Below are 19788 nucleotides of genomic sequence, written 5' to 3' on the forward strand. Positions count from 1 at the left end.
AAAAAAAACTTAAAAAAAAGAAATCAAAATAAATGTATTTGTTGAAAATTTAAAGTATTTATACAAATTTATACCAAAGTTAAGGCTCAATCACAGATAAATTACATTTTGCTTTTTACAAGTATAAAACAAAATTTTGATATTATCTGCTTTTGAAACCTAATAATGGTTGAAATTTCTATAAAGTTCATAGAGTGTAATAATTTGTATTTAAATTACGTATAGAAAAGTATTAAAATAATTAAATTCATAATAATATATTGTATTACAAACAAAAATAATTATTTTTTTTTATATATATTGTATGTATATTTAGTATATTGTATATGTAATGAATGAATAGTTGTGAACTTTGAACAACAAATAATTGATATTAATTAATATTTCATTGTTGATGAAATTTGAAATCAAAGATAATTAAAATCCTTTCCATGAAAAGTTATAATTTAAATTTTGTAATCAACTATTGTTTAGTAAAGTAAACAAACTAAAAAAAAAAGAAAACTATAACTAATTTCCTAGAGATTTAACTCTATTATAAATCAGTTTTGTTAATTAATGTTTATGAAAATAAAAAAAATTGTAATAAAAAAACACACTACAAGAAAATTACATTCTGTTTGGATTTTTTTTCTCAAATGTATAATACAGAAACCTTTTTTCAACTTCATTATTTATCTGTTTAAATTTAAGGCGAAAAAGTCATAAATCATATTTATTACATTTATGCATATAATAACAGTTTTTCTGGTTTAATTTAAATTATTGGGAAAAACGCAAATTAATATGTATTAGAAAAATATAACTCATACTCCCACCCATACATCTCATTACAACGACTGCCTGATAACACTGTGTGTTATTTTTTCAGTCATGGAAATATAACCATATACGGATACCAGTACGTGATAAAATACCAAAACATGACCCGTGTCTCTATGTAATTTTTGCATAAAAAGTGATCATTTTCTCAGGCTCATATCTTGCAAATAGTTCGGAATTTTGATTTACTCTCTGAGGCAAAAATGTAGCTCCTGTCATAAAGCACATATAAAATCAAAAAAACTTCATCTTCAAGATCAAAATCGCAAAAAGCTTTAAAAGATTCGAAATACATTTTTTTAAAGCTGCCTAAAATTATGCTTTAGTTTATAATAATGTAATAGTTTATGGTCCAAAACACTTAATTCCTTTGGTGTTAAGAATCATTCCTAGGATGTTCATATGTTCTAGAAAGTTGTTTATTGAGATCTTTGATACATTTTTGTAGTTGATTGTTTCCTTGAATTTTGAACAGTTTTCTACCTACGGACATGAACAGGGGAAAAAGGAAAAAATTACACCGAGGTGACAACAATTGCATTTTTACTTTAATCAAGGTTAGTTTATTATAAAAACTAAGAAAAAATAAATCAAAACATAAAAAACCATGCCATTCCAAGGTTTTTTGTGGAGTGGGATGGTTAGTTTACTAACCACCGGTTGGCATTTAAAATAATTATGATAAAAATTTTAGTTCCGTATAAATTTTTTTTGATAAATTTTCTGACCAAACAAACAAAATAGCAAAGTAATACTGAATTCGATGAACAATAAACACGCTGTGCTTTTTTTATTGAATGCGTAAAAGTATTTTACAAAAAACTGCGGTTTACAATATTTTCAAATTATTATACATATTTATCTAACCAGCGCATCTAGACAGCAATGTTTTGCAAACAATGACTTCAAAAAATATAATTGTTTAGCAAAATGCCAATAGGTGAAAATAAACTATGTTTTAAAGACTATAGAAAAGGTGGTTAGTAAAGTAACCACTAAACCGCAAGGAGTTAAATATCGAACGGACATTTTATTCTTAACATTTTTTGGTTGTACCGATAAACAAAGAATATTTTCGGCTAAATTTCAACCCCTAAGTCCGTTCTCGGAAGTGGATCTTATGTGGTAGCTATGGCCAATTATGGACTGTAATTATGAAGGCAAAATTGTTAAATTTGTCTATCTTAACATTTTGAAATAATATTTAAATCAAAGTGCGAAAAAGTGGATATTTCAAACAACTTTGGCCTTTATCATGACAACGATCCCAAGTTGATCCATAACTGTCCCAATCGTATAAAAGCACGTTCGGCACAGATCTCTGATGGTTGGCTTTGACAGCATAATAAACACAGCATACGGAGTAATAGAATTTTAGGACAGTTTTTGCTTCAAAGGCAACAATAGAAAATTTTTAAATCATTGTAAAATATTATAATATTATGATATGATAGGATACCTTGTGAATCCACTAAATATATTTAGAATCCCATCACTGCACGGTGGTCAATTCCGACTTCCGATAACTTCTTTATTTCTTCATAAAATTGTTTGAAATTTGGTATTTATATTAACAATAACATCACCGATCGATCGATAAATATTTCGATGTTCAAATAAAGGGTTTGGCCAAAAGCAATTTAGTCGAAAAATTAAGAATAGCATAAGTGATTGAAGAAAGTGGTCGTACAAATTTCGGATTACATATACAGGGTTTGGCCAAACAATCAAGGACGTTTTGAAACTATCGGAAAAATTAGGTTATTCATGTAAATGCCTGAAATTTGGTGTACATTTAAGAACAACACACTTTATCCATCGCAAAAAACATTAGAAATTGCATACAGGGGTTGGCCAAATAAACATAGACGTTATAAAGTATCGAAAAAAGTATGTAATTTTTATAAATGGCCTCAATTAGGTTTATTATTAAAAATCCAATGAAAAAATTTTGACATACAAATATATGGTTTGGCCAAATCAGCATAGACGTAAATAACTCTCAAACTTACATAATTTTTGAAATTGACCAAAACAATATATAAAAACAATTAAGAAAGTATAATATCCTACACTAAGTAAAAGAGCAAAAAAAAATGTTTCTTTTAAATTTTCAATAATTTATATTTTTGAGTGATTTTCGGAAGTGGGGTTATATGGGGGCTATGACCAATTATGGACCGATCACCATGAAATTAGGTCGTGTGATTTATGTCTATATTAAAGTTAACTATGTTGAATTTTGTGTGTTTACCAACATTTTTAAGCGATTTATGCAGGTTAAAGTGATTTTCGGAAGCGGGTCTATATGGGAGCTATGACCAATTATGGACCGATCGTAACAAAATTTGCTGACATGAATTTTGTGTATATAAAACTTATTTGGAGCGGAATTTGTGGAGATACATTTATAAATTAAATATTTATGACCGATAAAGTGCAATTTCGGGAGGACATTTGTATGGGGGCTAGGTGAAATAGTGGACCGATTTCAGCCAGTTTCAATAGGCTTGGTCCTTGGGTCAAAAAAATAACATGTACCAAATTTTATCGAAATATCTTCAAAATTGCGACCTGTACTCTGCGCACAAGGTTTACATGGACAGCCAGCCAGCCAGCCAGCCGACCAGACGGACGGACGGACATCGTTTAATCGACTCAGATAGTGATTCTAAGTCGATCGGTATACTTTAAGGTGGGTGTTAGACTAATATTTTTGGGCGTTACAAACATCTGCACAAACGCATAATACCCTCCCCACTATGGTGGTGTAGGGTATAATAAATACAAACCTGTACAATTTTGCATTTGCAATGATGCTAGACCATTTCAACAAGATTGTGAATACCGCTATTTTGTTAACTCTGTCATTCCTAGTAAGGGGAAATTTATTTAAAGTTAGTTTTGTTACAATTCTTTTTAAGACGAATTGGGCATTAAACAATTGGTCAATTCACAAAGGCTTAACCGACTCTTTGTGAAATATTAGGACAGTATGACATGATAAGAGACCTTCACTGTTACATACATACATATTTTGTTAACTCTGTCATTATATTTATATAAATGAAGAAATAATTGGGGGATTCAAACGGTGTGCTATTAGGTCGTATTGTCATAATGTCCTAAAATATTATTTTAGTTTAATCAAATTGTTGTTGTGCTGTAAACAAAAAAAGTGTTATTTTATGACAAAACAATAAACATAGTTCAAAAAGTCTTATTAGTTTATAACTTTTTTGTTTGAAACACAACAAAAATTTGATTAAACTAAAACAATATGTTAGGACATTATGACAATAAGACCTAATAGCACACCGTTTGAATCCCCCAAATATAAAATATCACTATTTATAGATACCAAAAACATTCGCTTGATATCTAAACAGTTTGAAATTTTCCATATAGTTAGTGTTGTTGTATATCTTAATTCATTATTAATATATTCTACCTTTAAATTTATATAATTTTACCCAAAATTATTAATTAAAGTTTATACAATGGGGACCATATAATTATATTCATAAATTTGTATACATATTTATTTACTTAGTAGAGGAAAAGAAAAGTTTAAAACCAACTATTTATACTAAAACAAACCCCAATAATTCAAACATACATAATTACATAGCTAAAAATATACTATAAATGTGTTGTATTTATTTTTATACATATGTATGTATTTCTGTAAAGATTTAATTTATAATTTCGTTTTCTTTTTGCCACAATGACTGGAGCTTATAATGAGTCTTTTGCACTCATGTCATTAATAAAAAATCTTGTTCGTTTTATGAATTTTATAAATTATAAATGTTGTTGTCATGTTTCGTTTCATTTAATGGTATCTTTAAAATGTTTATTTTCTTTTATGGAAAATCAGTTTTCCGCATGAATGATTTCTCTTTTTTTAAAGAATCAAAACGACAGCACATAATAACAATAAAACAACACACAATAATGAAATATACATTTTAAAGGAAATTTGTTTAATGTAAGTACGTGTATCCTTATTTATACATAATAATATTAATCAAAAGTCTGTTAATTCAGTTTTTTGTTTCAGTTTTTTTTTACTTTTTGTCATTTACTCAGTTTGAAGGTATTTTTTTATGTGATTTATGTATTAAAACTCTTGGTCTAATCTAAATTTATGTATGTGTAATATAAAAATACCAAAATGAAAGAATTTTTTTTATTTTTTACATACATTTTGAAAAGTGGAACAATCCCTACACAGAGAAAACAGATTCGTAATAGCAACCGAATAATTCTACCTCTGTGACCGAATTTTACAGTTGTGGCTACGATATTCTTCTTTATCAACTGACTTTCTGTTGATAGAGTCGTGGAACCAAATTCGATTGGCAACAATTTCGGTTACTACTACGAATGTGTACTAAATTTGATTTTTTTTTTTTTGGAAATTGTTTTTTTAATTTTTTCCAAATTTTTTTTTAATTTTTAAATTTATTAGTGAAAAATAATTGATGACAAAAATTTTTTTGGAGAAAAAAATTCGGGTTAAAATTTTTTTTCCCCGATTTTGACCTTATATACATCGTTGCAATATACATACTTTGAAATATCTGTCATTAGGTATCAATATTATTGACTTAGTAATCCAGATATGGATAAAAAAAATCGAGGTTATCCCGGTTTTTTCCTTATATCTCAGCCAATTTCTCGATTTTAAATAGCAACCGAGCCGGGAGAATTTCCAATATATTGATGTATCAATCATGTTTGAAAGTTATTTTGGGGCTACGGAAAGTTGATATCAATATACAGACGGACATGGCTATATCGACTCCACAATCTATAACGATCCAGAATATATATACTTTGTGGGGTCGCAAATGAAAAATGTAGAAATTACAAACGGAATGACAAACTTATATAAACCCTTGCCACTCATGGTGAAGGGTATAAAAACTGTTGGTGAACTTTTATTTTTCGGTCTGGGTGGACCTTTCGGTGGATAATGATAGATATTTAAAAGACTTTTGCAGCTGAGTATATAAGGCCATAGTTAGTCGGAGCTGCAATGGGTAAATATCGGGAAAAATATTTTTTAAGCCGAATTTTTTTCACCAATTTTTTTTTTTAAATTAAAAAAAATAAAGATGTAATTTTGAAAAATTGTTTTTGTAATACAATTTCTTCACTAATAAATTAAACTTTTTTTTTAAAGTATAATTTTGTGAAGGGAATACAAGATTCGACACAGCCGAATATAGCTCTGTTACATGTTTATATTAAAACTTTTCGGTTTTGGGGGGAATTTCTTCTTTTCACCCACCTGGATCCACGAATGTGCTTATCAGTAGACATTTATGTACAATAGAACCATATTAAGGGAGAAATCATTAGCGGATCTCAACATACATAAGTCTTCTGGGCCTGATGGCACTGGTCCTGAAGCAGTGCTCTTCGGCGCTAGCTCCTCCATTAGCTAACTTTTTCACACCTTTAACGCCAATTTCTAAAAAGGGAGAGGCTAACAACCCTGAAATTATCTGCACTTTCCAAAGTCATGGAGAGTATGGTTAACTACCATCTTGTGAAATATTTAAAGTCCAACAATTTACTCAGTGACCGGCAGTATGGCTTTCTACTCTCTTGCAGATGACAGCAATATGATTGATTTCAACGCACGCTAGACAAACATTTTTCGAGTGTCGAAAGAAGCATTCAAGTGGTTTTCTAAAACAGTGTATAAATTACTTCACTCCATCTGATCTCCTTACTATTTACACCATTTATATCCGACCTAAAATGGAATACAACTCTCATGTGTTGCTTCGAAGTCTATTTCGGAGTTACTCGGCCGCGTACAGGAGAGGGCGAAGGTGTTTATCGAACCTTGTGCGAATAGAACACATATTTTGATAAAACAATTTCATAATTTGAACGCGTGTTTAACGATTTGTCCATCCATGGTGATTTGGCAAAACAAACTGAATAAATGTCAGACAATTCAACAGATTTAGCTTCAATAATATGGCCGCTGTCAACAATCGGTAGTCCCTATTGAAAGACCCTTAAATAATAAACAGCCACAACTATAAAAATAATTAAATTTGTGGATTTTATAGACGTTAAAGAACTACAGAACGACCTCTTTCACATTTTAGGAATTTCTATATTTAAATAAAGGCAATAGTAAATATTATCAAACCATTGATTAAAATATCTTTTGATCTTTAAAGTACATAATTTGTATAATTTTAATTTTAGTTGGAGGGTATTTGAAATAATTCTTTCATTATATTGCTTGAAAAATACTTTGATGTATAACATAAATCCTTAACCCCCTGTCTATACATGACAAATATTTATCATAACAATTCATGACGTTTGTTGTCAAGACAAAATTCTCTGAGCAAAAGCAAACACTAATAAATGGAGACTATACCTGATATTTTTAATTTTGATAATCGTTTTGACGTTTATCATGATACAAATTTAGCAGGTATGTTTTTGTTATATGAATTGTTCCTTTATAGTAAATAATATTCATGATTATATTCTCAGACATTAGTTTTAATTCAAATCAAATATAAAGAAACTTAAAAAAAATCGTTATAGTTTATTTATATTTCATTGATTAATTTTGCCAGATCACTGTAACTGACCAGAATACCCCTAATATTTGTATGTCCTTAGTAAATATAGAATTGTTACAAATAGATTTTCTCTAAAAGCACTTGAATTTTTTCACACTAAATATATAGTTTTGCACACAACACTTGTTATTATTATGTTTTTATAATAACTCATTAAAAAAATACCAAATTTTCTTAGATAAGATATTCACTTAAATCTAATGCAGTCATTATTTATGAACATTAATTTCAATTAATAACTTAATTAGTTATTTTCATAGGTACTTAATGATACATTCGATATTTAAAATTCGTTTTGATAGTTTTAATTTTATTCAAGTTTAAATTCTATATTTCCCACAAAATAAATTATGAATGCATTAAAGCTTAACTACTATAGCACTTAATTTAAATAAATAATAACACTAAACATCTATTTAATAAGACTTATTACAATTGTATTATTTTTAGAAACAACTATTAATTAATAAACATAACTTTTGCATTTAGGGCAAAAAGGAAAAACACAAAAACAAAACTCTCTAACCACATTTAAGCTAAGGATTATATTACAATACAGGGTTTATTTAATGGCTTTAATTATGATCAAATATTATATTATTTTTTCTGAATTTTTATTTGAAATAAAATATCAATATATTTATTTCAAATCAGTAAAATTGAAACCAAACAATTCTTAAATTAAAAATATGTATCTAGTTTTTTCATAATAAATAAGAAATTCAAAATTTTCAACAATATCTTTTGTATTGTATTAATTTGCTCAAAGATTTGTATGAATATGTATGAACATTTCCACTTTTTTGATTTTCGATGATCCCAAGGAGTTCTCAAACCAAATGCTAACAATTTTAGCAAATTATGTTAATATTTAGAGGATGCAAGTTCAAAGTATTACTATTTTCAAAAACAAATTTTAAATATTAATAAAAAAATCCAAGTCAAAATTGTTATTGTGTTTTATTTACGCATAAATATTCAAATATGAAAAATTATTTAAAAAAATTATAAAATTTATTGCATGTTTTCGATTCTAATAAATGCTAAATGTGGATTAAAAATGCAAATATTTTTTAACCATAACTATTAAATAAAATATATATTTTTTTAATTGGACTTCATTAAACCGTGATAACCTAAATTAAATAAAAATTTTTTAAATGACCATTAACCCATTAACGCCGGATGGGTTGAAAATACCCATAAATAGAGCTCTTGATCCAGGCCAACCATTGGGGGGGTGTAATTAAAATTTGTTATAAATTTTTCTTTTTTTTTCCTATTTTATATGAAAACTTTTCGGTTTTGGGGGGGATTCCTATTTCACAACCTCTGGATCCGCTCCTGCATCTGGATCGGTCCACTTACAAGGGCTACGGGTATGATTCGATGATATGGGTATTTAAATACCATCTTCGTTATTAACGGGTTCTTAAATATAGGAATATGAATTTAACTTTTCGAGTAAAAATTTGAGATTTATTGTAGAAAATCGTAAGAAAGATTTGACAATGCTTTTGAAGAATTTTTACCATAGCTTCAACAATACTCACAAGAAAATCCTACTGTAAATAATTTTATGTATATTTGAGATTTTTGGTACTTTCCGAAGACCTTGTAAATCAATTTGGTACTTTTTCGAAATTTTTAAGGAATAAAACATGTAGATATGTATATTAGAATTAATTTAAAAAATTTGATTTTCGGGTATCATCATTTTTCTGAAGGGTTTTGCGCAAATAAAAATAATGGCTTCCTTTTTTTGAAAAATTTTCACTCCTCGCACATTCGCACATAAAGACCCGAATTTTGAGCACATTTTTCTGTAGACCAAAAACGGTTGAATATATTGCAAATCTGATTTCACCAGACGGTTCTGAATCAAAAATTAATACAATTGATGATTTTTGATTCCTTAAAAATAGTTCCAAAAACCCACAACAGCGGCGCAAATCTCATAAAAATATAAAAAAAAAGAATTTTAGTTTTTTTTAAACATGCACGATGAAAAGCCATTTTAAGCTTAGCAAAACGGCAATATTTCCTTTTTGTTTTTTGAATCCTTAAAAATAGTTCCAAATTAATAAACAAAATAAAAAAAGTATTTTTGAGTTTTTAAATATACACGATGAAAGGGCATTTTAAACTTATCAAAATAATACCAATATTTCCTTTCTATCACTAACCATCAAAAAGTTATGAGGCTTCAAACATTTCTAAAGCCACATAACTTTTTAAGGGGTTGTGATAGAAAGGAAATATTGGTATTATTTTGATAAGTTTAAAATGTCCTTTCATCGTGTATATTTAAAAACTCTAAAATACTTTTTTTATTTTGTTTATTAATTTGGAACTATTTTTAAGGATTCAAAACCATCAATTGTATTAATTTTTGATGCACAATCAAACTCAGGTTTGCAATATATAAATTTTCCAAAAAAAGGACGCCATTATTTTTATTTGAGCAAAACCCTTCAGAAAAATTATGATACCCGAAAAACAAATGACGTAACCTGGACACAAAAGAACTCTAATATACATACACAGAAAAAAAATTCATAGTTGGAATGAATTTTTTCATAAATATTATGAATCGAACATGACTTTTTTTCCCAAACTTTTTTCATTCAGAATTAGAAAATGTTAATAAATATTATAAAATTGCACATGACTGAAATTTTTGCTTTTTTTTACATAAATTTGTAGATATTTTATAATAAATTGCATTACAATTGCATTACGTAATGATTTACATAAAAATATGAACAAAATCATACTATTTATGAAATTATTTATAAATGTTATGAATTGAAAATCAATTTAATCAAATCATACTATTTATGTTGAAACTTTTTTCTGTGTATATGAATATTTTATAATGAAATTTATTTAAAGAAAATGTATACCATTCTCAATGTGTAACATGGGTAACAAAAAGTACTAAATATGGGTAAAAACGGGAAAACTATTATTCCAATTTTGTTTAAATGCTAAACTTTGGATCATCTAGTATTAATATAAATAAAGGGTCTTCTTAACTTTGACAGTTAATAGCGGTAATATTGTTGAAGCTACAACTGTCGAATTGGCTGTCAGCGTTCAACAACACGTGTAAATGATACTCGTAAAATTGTTTTACATAAATGGATAATCTTTTCTGTTCGTTTTTCGTCAAAACATCATCTTAGGCGACGATGCCCATTTCTGGATGAATGGGCAAGTCAACAATTGTTGAACTTGGGATGATACCAATCCACATGTGAACCAACAAATGGCTGGTTCCAATAGGACGGCGCTAAGAGCCTTACAGCTCATGCCACATCGGACTTTCAGCGCGAACGTTTTTAGAGCATGTCCATCTCATAGTGTAGGGTATTATATGGTCGAGCTTGGCCGAACATACTTCCTTACTTGTTTTTATCAGCTTACAACTTTTTTATAAGTAAAGCTGATGCCAAAAATAAAAAAGTCCGCATTTTCATAATAAATGCTATAAAAAATTAAAAGTTCAACTTTAACCTTAAATTGCTCAATAACTGCTGAACCGATTTTAATGAAATTAAAACTGATTCAAGAAGTTATCTGTCCATCAAAAAAAAAATTCTAAAATATCTCTATCGGTTCAAAAGTTACAGAGTTTTGGCAGATTAAAAACGATAATGAGCCACTGAGTGGCGGACATTTGCACGCTGTTATTATACATATATAATGGTATCGACATTAGGTCCGTTTTGCATGGACAAAGATTTGGCGAAATTGTGCCATCGATTTTTCGATAGCTTTTGGCATGTGTAAACTAATTTTCACCTTTCCAAGGTGAAATTGTACACTAAAAAAAACATTTTTTGGTAAAACTGTTATCACCATCGTTTTTAGCGTACAATTTGACCTTGGAAAGATAATATTTAAAAAAAAATTAATCAAACAACTTAAAAAGTTGAGAAAAACAATTTAAATTTGGAAGCATCGAAAATGATTTTTTTGATATGTCGCAGTGGAACTTTTTTTCCTCATTCCAAAAGCTATCGAAAAGTCGATGGCACAAATTTAATTATTTTCAGTTTAAAGTTCCAACTTTGCTGTAGTTTTGATCAAATTTTTAAAAGGGTCAAAAGGGGTAAACAAACAAACAAAATAAATAGTCTGAAATTAAATATTAGAAAATGAGTTACAAAATGTATTATTAAGAAATATTTTTAACAAAATTGAATCCAAAAACTAAATTTTCTCGAAATCTACATGTTTCAAATCGGCCTGCACACTAATTCATAATAGGTATAACCGTTAACATTTGAATTTTTAATAATCATTTAGTTTTTATTAGAATTGAAGATAATTTTTTTAACTTTTTGAAAATGTAAAATTTGAGATTTGAAATTGAAATTTAATGATTTCTTTGATATCAAATAATAATGTGTGAAAATGTTTAAATTTTATAAACATATATTTGGGCAAATTAAATACAAAAACTATTTTTAATTAGGTTTTTTTTCATCATTTAATTTTACAATTTTTTTTAAAAATATTGGTAATTTTACTGAATTCTCGAAACTTCAAATTAAATGCGCAACATCTAAAAGTTATATGATTTTGCTAAAATTGTAAACATTTGGTTTTTAGATGACTTTGGGATCATCTAAAATTTAAAAGGTGCAAAATAAGGACCCCTTTAATGTACCCACAGTGGGATACAATCTAAATGTTTTGGAAATAAACCAGTTATTCATAGATCAGATTGTCATACAGATTTACACAGTTTAGCTTAAGTACAGGCAATGAAGTGGTTTCAAAGAAGCTTGAAGAAACAAAATAGAAACATTTCAATATTTCCTTTAGTGTTAACTTTAGAACCCATTACTTTTGAACGCAAAATTGTACTATTTTTTATTTATGCCAAAATTCAGAGAAAGTAAGTAAAAAAAATACAGATTTATTTCCAAAATATTTATATAAGTATATCCGCTCTAAGTAGATAAACACTTACAGTTGTATGCACGGATTTGTAATGAAATACATATCATTATCTGAAATGCGAAAACTCCTAATAAAAAGTTTAAAACATAAATTTTTACATAATAATTGGATGAATTTAAAACTATAATTTTTTGCAATTTATGTAACGATATTTATTTACATAGTTACGTATAAATAAGGGCTAACTTTTTAAATTAAAACTGAAAACCAAAAACAACAAATAACAATAAATGTTTGAATGTGTTTGTTAATTAGTTAGAAAACAAACAATACTTTTTAAAACCAAAAACAAAAAAATATGTAAATGAATACATTATTTATTTATTTATAATAATAAATTTACTAAAATATTTATTTACATTTAAAAAAAAATTTAATTAAATCAACTTTAGTAATAACAAACAATTATTTTTAAATAAAAAAAACAAAATATTAATGACAATGCAAAAGTGAATTGTGATGTATGTTAGTAGTGAATATTTTTATTTGAAATACATTATTTCAGTAATAAATTTAAAACTTATATAGTTTTTATAATTAATTAATGCCACAAAATATAAATAATTAAAATTTAATGGATTTTAGATTTTAAGACTTACTTACAACACACTACCAATAGTGTGGCATTTGTGTGTGAACGGAAACGGAAATGATGTTTGTTTGCCGGTGCAGTTTGCTTGGTTAGAAATAAATAAAAAAAATATTTTAAAAATTTTTTGCTCAGAAAAAACAAATAGTAATTGTGTTAAAATTAAAAATAATTTTCAATTAAATATAAATGGTATTCATTTCAAAAAAATGGAAAAATTACAAATACATAAACAAAATTCTACAAAAAATAATAAAACTTTTTTTTTAATTTTTTTTCTTGTGTTTGTTGTGTAAAAGTGTAAAAAAATCAGAGTGTAATTTTCCATTGTTTGAAATAAAATTTTAAAAAGGGAATCACGAAGTTTTTTTTAAACTTCTCTAAAATAAAATTTGATGACCAAAAATTTTGCGGCCAGGGGTCCCCAAATTAGGACACCTATTTTTAAAACGATCCTATTTCTTCGTCTGTATTCCGATTATCTAATTATCTCTTATAACTTAGGATATATTCGCATTTGAAAATTAAATTTTCAAACTTTTTAACCACCCTACTCCAGGTTTTTGATAACAGCGGCTCCAAATATTTGGTGATTTTCTACATTTTTCTTTCATTGGACTAACAAAAAATTTAAAGAAATAATTATTTAAAAATCATGACGATTCCAAAGCTATATGCATTTGAATTTAGAAATTTAAAAATGTCGATTTTTCGTTAGTTTTTTTTGGAAAAAAGTACTTTTTTTCTTTTCAAGTTATCTAAAAAATTTCTAAGAAGATGTATTAGGAATTTATATTTTTTGAAAAGCTAACTCTACATTAAATATTTAAAATGAAAACAAATTTTAAAATTATTGATTCCAAGCAGACCAGGTCCATCCAAAAAACGCCTAATTTTTATATAAAATTCAACTTTAAGCCAAAAATTCTCAAAACGCATAGTCGTTATCAAAATAAAGTAACCCATTTTAGATGACCCAATATGTTCTTAATTATTTTGTTTAGGGTTTCGATAACCTCGCCCCTGGTATGGATATTATAGCCTAAAAACTAAAATATCACATTTTTGGGATTTTTCAAAACGTTATTGGAAATTGCGGGATTTCTGATGCCAAATTTCAAAATTTGTTTTTAGTTTTGCATTTTTAATAGAAAACTCTATATAACTGTAAAATTTATAAATAAAAATTTAATTTCAATTTGAATAATTTGTATCTTTGCAAAAACTCAATAAAAATAATTTTTTGTCATATTTCTGAAATGAATGAATTTGATGCTTGGCATGGATCATGTTGACATTATGGCTTATTTGAATAGATCTGCGAATTAAGAAAACCCCAGTGTGGTCAGTTTACAACACCTCCACGTGATATGACCATGCCCACAAATCCAATGTGGCATGAGCTTCTTGGCACGAAGCGCCATTCTGTTGAATCCACAGACATATGGTTGGTAATCATTGACCTATAGCGCTCGCCATTGACGGTATTGGCCTGGTTAACATCATTCTCAAAGTCAAATTTCTATAAACAATAATATATAAACCCCTGTTTGCTCCAAAAACGTTTAATAAAAACTATATTTCATTTGCAAGTAATTATTAGGTGCAATCGAATCATTTGGTTGTTTGTTGATACATTTATATAGTTTTAATAAATTTAATTAGTTTTTACAAAAAAAAACAACTAAAAGTGAGAATGAAAAGTCAAATAATAAAAATATAAATGTAAACTTTATTTATTAAAAAACACACACAAAATAATACATAAACACTGTATTTGTATTTTACGAATAATACAGCGAGTGAGTATTAATTTAATTGTATATTTAATATATTATTATTATTATTATTACGATGATGATGATGATGATAAAAAACAAATTTAAACCACAATTGTTGTAAAATTATTTATATTTAATAATTCATTGTTATTTAATGTAAGGTAAAAACCATATACAAGCATTTGCTAAAACCAAACAAAAAAAATATATACATACATATATATGGTTATGACAACAAAAAAATTTAATAAACTTAATTAAAATAAATATAAATGAATGTCCGTTCAAATGAAAAATAATATTATTATAAATGAAAAATAAAAAAAAAATAAAGAAGAACAAAAAAAAACTGATAAAAAACACAATAAGCTGAGAAAAATATAAATTAAAAAGTAAAATCACGAAATTGTTTTATTTGACAGTAACATAAAAGAGAACTAACTAAATGGAATGAATTTAATACGTTGGATGTTTGTTTGTATTAATCTTTTTAGCCAGATGTTTTTTGTTTAATTTCAACAAAGGTTATAGGATAGTTTTTACTAAATAAGCACTTAAATTACATTTAAAAAGAAACACCAGATTCGTGTTTGTTTTAATAAGAAACCGCGGTTTTTCATATTTTCGATTTTTCTAAACTCTAATATGAAACAGTACGTATGATTTATTTCTATGTAATTGAATAGTACTCATACGCCTAGATGGATTTTTGGAAATTCTAATATTTAGGGCTAAATATTGTAACCTTATATTTTCTAAACAAATACAGATACAAAACAAGTTAGAAAGTATGGTCGGTGTAGCCCGACTATATAATACGCTACACAAAAAGTTTTTTTTTAATTTCAATAATTTATTTTCGTGAATAATTTTCGGAAGTTGTATGGGAGCTACGACTAATTATGGACCGATAGCCATGATATTTCATGACATCACTTTCGTATATATAAAACTTATTTGTAGCGAAATTTGTGTCGATACCAATATAAATTAAACAGTTATGACCGAAAAAGTTCTATTTTGGGAGGGCATTCGTATAGGGGCTAGGTGAAATAATGGACCGATTTCAGCCAGTTTCAATAGGATTATTCCTCGGGCTGAAACAAACGCATTATACCCTCCCCACTATGGTGGTGTAGGGTATAAAAATGTGATGAATATTTATCTATTGGGTGTAGGACATACAAATGCGGGATTTACAATAGATGGAGTATCTTTTGAAAACGGTTTTTGTTTTTAATAACTAATATGTTATTTTGAAGGGTGCATATCTGCCATTTATTGCAATACCTGTTAAAAACTATTTAGAAAGAAGTATTTGGGATGTTTTGCCTAACCCGCCTTATAGTCCAGACCTTGATCCGTCCAACTACTATTTGTTTCGATCGATGCAGATCACTCAATCGATGCAGACTGATCTGCAGAGTATGGATACTCTGTTTCATTCGTTCTTGGCCTCAAAAAACGAGCAGTTCATTTGTCTCGCAAGTCATATGTTGCCAGAAAGATGGGAAAAGGTCATAGCTAACAGTGACCAATACTTTGAATAAATAACACATTTTCCAAAAAAAAAAAATAAACAAAATTTTGGATGGTAAAAGCAAACCTAACAGGAATTTAGATACTGATAATTCAATCCAAACCGCAGTTTTTAATTTGTTCGGTTTTTCGAAACTCTAATATGAAACAGTACGTATGATTTATTTCTATTCAATTGAATAGTACTCATACGCCTTGACCCTATATAACGAGAGTTAAATAAAGTACGATCAATAAATAAACCTCTATTAATTTCAAACTAGTACACCATGATCCAGAATTCCCATTATATTTTAGTCCTTGTTTCTATTAAATGTATTTAATTTAAGGTAAATTTGTGTTATATTTGCAAAAAATCATTAAATATTAAACACTAAATTTTTAAATATGGGAGATTTCATGTCAAGTGTGAAACCGATCGGTATGAAATTTGCACCAATTGGACAGTAAGCGGACCTAATGTATAATCCAATGTTATATGTATAATGCATTATAATATAATGTTATTAGTGTTTATAAAAAACTGACTTTTTAGAAAACCGGTTTTTAAACCGGTTAACCGTCATATATATGCAGATTTCAAAAAAAGTCCAATAAAATATACATAGTTTTAAAATTTGTTTTTAGTACATAGTTAGAAATGGTTAATCTATATAAATAAAAATCAAATGTCGTTCGTTGGTAATTGCATCAGTAGAGAACGGCAGGACCGTAAAACTTGACCACGCCCACTTTTTTCGATTTATCTAACATCCTAAAACGGCTACATCGATTTGGCTAATTTTTTGTTAAATTATCATAGTAATCCAATTTAAGTTTTTACTGAAAGAAAAATTTACCACGCCAATTTTGTTTTCGATATATCTCAAATCGCAGGACGCCTGGTCCGATTTAACTAATTTGTTTTTAATGTTCGCAATACATAGTCCGCAAAAGCTTTTACATAAATAAAAATTGTCCACTTCCCCTAATACTCCCACTTATTAAATACATCTGCAAAACACATCGGCCTACTTATATAAAAACTCACAATAGCTTAAATCGATAATAACTTGGCCAATAAGCGTTTAATCAAGAAAAGGAGCTCGATCTGTGATCACTCATATTTCTGACAAAAAATCGATTTTTTATATAAAAACTCAAAATATCTAAATTCGCTAATAACTTGGCCAATAAGCGTTTAATCAAGAAAAGGAGCTCGATCTGTGATCACTCATATTTCTGACCAAAATTGGATTTTTTATATAAAAACTCAAAATATCTAAATTCGTTAAAAACTTGTCCAATAAGCGTTTAATCAAGAAAAGGAGCTCGATCTGTAATCACGCATATTTCTTACCAAAATTCTATTTTTTATATAAAAACTCAAAATATCAAAATTCGCTAATAACTTGGCCAATAAGTGATTAATCAAGAAAAGGAGCTCGATCTGTGATCACTCATATTTCTGGGCAAAATTCTATTTTTTATATAAAAACTCAAAATATCTAAATTCGCTAATAACTTGGCCAATAAGAGTTTAATCAAGAAAAAGAGCTCGATCTGTTTTCACTCATATTTCTGACAAAAAATCGATTTTTTATATAAAAACTCAAAATATCTAAATTCGCTAATAACTTGGCCAATAAGCGTTTAATCAAGAAAAGGAGCTCGATCTGTGATCACTCATATTTCTGACCAAAAATCGATTTTTATATAAAAACTCAAAATATCAAAATTCGCTAATAACTTGGCCTATAAGCGTTTAATCAAGAAAAAGAGCTCGATCTGTGATCACTCATTTTTCAGACCAAAATTCAATTACTTATATAAAAACTCAAAATGTGTACATTGATTTACATGCATGTATTCTTTTGTTGCAAGACTTAGGTTTTTGACAACAAAGGTTCTTTGTCTCTCAGTAGCGCTTCTCTGTATATTTTATTCTATGTCCTATGAATAAAAATTATCATTCAATAATACGTTTTTTTTTCTTTTTAACTATTTTTAACCTTTTCAAACCGCTTCTCACAAATTCACAAATCGAACACAATATATCAAATTCAAATTAACGTTTGGTAAAATCATCACTAAGTTTATAATGAATCATTATTAAGATTTAGCTTAACTTCTAGAATTATGAGGAATTTAATTTTTAATAGTTTCATTATGAGCAATTTATTCTGGAAAAAGTTTATAAGTAAATTCATCGTCCTCTACTATTTAGAATCATTGCAATTTTTAAAAATATCAATGTAAATAGATTTGTATTGTAAATCAGCAGTTTAGGTTTCAAATCAGACCAATAATGTATATACAATGAATAAAAAAATGCACAAAACCATGAGATTTCTTAATTGTAGACCTAAATTTTAAAAACCGGTTATCCGAGTGATAAAAACCGTATAAACCGGTTAACCGAAAATCAACATTTTATATTAACCGGTTCGCAAAAAACCGAGATTTCGAAGAAAACCCGGGTTTTCAGTTAACCGGTTAACCGGTTTATAATCACTAGTTGCCAGAAAGATGGGAAAAGGTCATAGCTAACAGTGGCCAATCCTTGAATAAATTTAATATTGAACAAATGTTTCAAAATAAATGCTAAAAATTAGAAAAAAAAACATTTTTCAAAAAAAAATTTTGGATTGTAAAAGCAGGCCTAACAGCAGGAGTTTAGATCCAGATAATTCAACCCAAACCGCAGTTTTTAATATTTTCGTTTTTTCGAAACTCTAATATGAAACAGTACGTATGATTTATTTTTATGCAATTGAATAGTACTCATACGCCTTGGCGTATAAAGTACGATCAATAAATAAAACTCTGTTAATTTCAAATCAGTACACCATTACCCGAAGTCTTCCGAAATTTGCACAAAAATTAGTCCTATTGCATAGTAATTTATACCCGATTTTTCAACAAGATCGGTCAAGAAATTTTACATTTTGGTCAAACATGTGTTTTTTCTCATCCATGTAACTTATTACCTTATGTCGCAAATAGTTTAAATAGCTATTTCTTCAACCTTAAAAAAAATTAAAAACATTTTTTTTGGCTTTTTGGTTGGATATCTATCAAAATAAATGTTTTGTAACTTAATGGAAAATACCTGATTAATAATGACCACTATCAAGTTCACTGGCATATCTAATATCTCATCCAATGTTATATGTATAATGCATTATAATATAATGTTGTATCATTACAATATCGATGACAAAAGCATATATCATGGCATATCCTTAAAAACTACATCAACTTTATTTTATTAAATAATTGCCCAATTCACAATTGGTGTCGTAGCGTTGTATCGTTGTATGTCGTAATTTTTTTTATTAATGTTTTGTTTTTGTTTCGACAAATTTGTTTGAAAAATATTTATGACATACAATGCTACAACACTACGACATCAATTGTGAATTGGGCAAATGTTTTATTTAATTGCGATTGGGGTGGCGAAGCGAACTTTTTAAAA

The sequence above is a fragment of the Calliphora vicina genome, chromosome 5 (assembly GCF_958450345.1).
Source record: "Calliphora vicina chromosome 5, idCalVici1.1, whole genome shotgun sequence".
Lineage (NCBI taxonomy): Eukaryota > Metazoa > Arthropoda > Insecta > Diptera > Calliphoridae > Calliphora > Calliphora vicina.